We start from the raw sequence: 2500 nt of genomic DNA, 5'->3' as shown, positions 1-2500 counted from the left end.
TAGCGACGGCGAAAAAACGTTGTGAAAGCACGCCGTTTTAGTTTAATTTGCGAAATTCATCAGCGCTGGCAGGACTAAATGCTCCTCGATTACTTCCATTACCGCCACGTCCATAATTTACCTCCTGAAGGTCGGGGATCATGCGGCGCTCTCCCGGTCGCGGTGTCACGCCCTGGTCTCATCCGCAATGTGACCTGTAATCTACTCATCATACCTGGGATCAGTGATTACTTATTTACCGGTCGTGGAGGCCTCACTCGACCCCTGATATGACCTAAGAGGCGGCCAATCTTGCAAATATCTGTGACCCGCAATGCAGCCGAGCTGGTCAGAGGACAGCTGAACTTTGTAAACTAATGCGTTGCTAATTTTTGGCGAAAAGGCTGTCTATTTCCAGCTCCTACTGAATTATTGGTTTCCTCAAGTTCCATCAATTATTCCCAGGCACTGAGTGCACGAGTGAGGTTGATTATATTTAGAGGAGAAGACTAAGCAGACCTAGTAGTCATATAGCCAATGGAGGATGACAGAGAGAGATATGCATCGTTTCTGATTAATAAGGGACACTGGGAAAATATACATATTTACAGACATGGACACACACGCACACATACACTTGTGGATATATGTATGTGCGTGCACGGTTGTGTGTGTATTCACAAGTATGTGCATGTTTCTACCATTTACTGATTGATACATTGGCTCATTTGTCTCATCACATCTGATGACATGGCTAATGAAGACAGATCCGAGCCTTATTTGGGTAATATATAATATGCGCTTATGTATAATGCAAGACATTATATACGTCAAGGCGCTAGATATTTTCTGATATTCTCGACTCTTTTTTCCCCTATCCTTCTCTTCACATTACTACAGCGCCAAGTCCCTTCACTCTTTTCACGCTGTCCCTCCCTCTTCCGTGCTCTCCCTTTTCCCATTACCCTCCTCGCCCCCCCCCCCCCCCCCCTCGCACACGCTGATCACTCAGGACCTGTCTGGAGGCAGGGGGGTGGGGGATGGTCTCGCCCCACCACATACCGCCACTACACAACGCACCGAAAATGGGCGTGAAAATAGTATTTTAAGGGTCCTTAGTGAGCGTTCTCCTTTTAGAGATACGCAGCTAGTTTCACACATACTCCCATATGCTCGATAAGGTATAATAAAAGTATATCAAGACTCAATGCCACACAAGGTTGTACCATCACGGATACTTGGGCCGCCATTAACTCTTCATAGTGCAACACTCTTTCGATATTTCGTGTTCGTATTCGTATGGTAGAATCTTGCTCTCCTCGTCCTCCGCCTTGGCTTGCAGGTTTAGCAACTCCCTGAAGAAGGCTGTTGATAAGCTATTGAAAATACAAGGAGACAAGAGCTTTCTATTGACTTGCTTTCTTTCATTGACTATGATTTTTTTTTCTTTTGTTTTCTGGATGACTTTTTACGCTTTATTGTTATGATTTTTTTTCTCATCGATAAAAGGAGTATCGTTATTATTAACACTTTTACTGTTTTTTTTAAATTCATTATTGCTAGCATCATTACCATTATCATTATCTTTATCACTTCAATACTGTCGTTATTATCATTATTTTTTGTTATTATCACCATTCTTTTTGTAATAATTATTACATTAGTATTATCAGTATAATGATAATGATTATAGAAATAGAAATAATAACAAAAGTAGTAATAATAATGATAATTGCTGTGAATAGTATTGTCATACCTTTATTACTATTATCGTTATATATTATCATCATTATTATATTTATTATCAACAATTTTATTATTATTGTTATAATTACTATTATTCTTTCTATTATTATTATTATTATCATTATTATCATTATTATCATTATTACTATTATTATCATTATTATTATTATTATCAATATCATTATTATTATTATCATTATTATTATTATTATTACTATTTTCATTATTGATATTGTTGCTATTATCATCATCATTATTATTTATTATTATTATTATTATTATTATTATTATTATTACTATTATTATTGTTGTTGTTGATGTTCTTATTACTATTACTATTCTCATTATTATTATTAATTTTATTATATTATTATTATTCTCATCAATATTATTATTATTATTATTATCATTATTATTATTATCAATGTCATTATTATTATTATTACTACTACTATTATTATTATTATTATTATTGTTACTATTATTATTATCATTATTATTATAATTATTATTATTTATTATCATTGTTGTTATTATAATTATTATTATTTATCATTATCATTATTATTATGATAATGATTGTTTATTATCATTATTATCATCTGTCTTAATACTATCATTATCATTATCATAATTGTTACCATTATCATTATTGTTATTAATATTATCCTTATTATTATTATAATTATTATTTTTATAACTATTGCTATTATTATTATCATTATTATTATTATTATCATCATTATTATTATTATTATCATTATTATTATGATTA

Source organism: Penaeus chinensis, chromosome 15 (genome assembly GCF_019202785.1).
Source record: "Penaeus chinensis breed Huanghai No. 1 chromosome 15, ASM1920278v2, whole genome shotgun sequence".
NCBI lineage: Eukaryota > Metazoa > Arthropoda > Malacostraca > Decapoda > Penaeidae > Penaeus > Penaeus chinensis.
The sequence above is the reverse complement of the archived record's forward strand: the minus strand, read 5'-3'. Positions refer to the sequence as shown.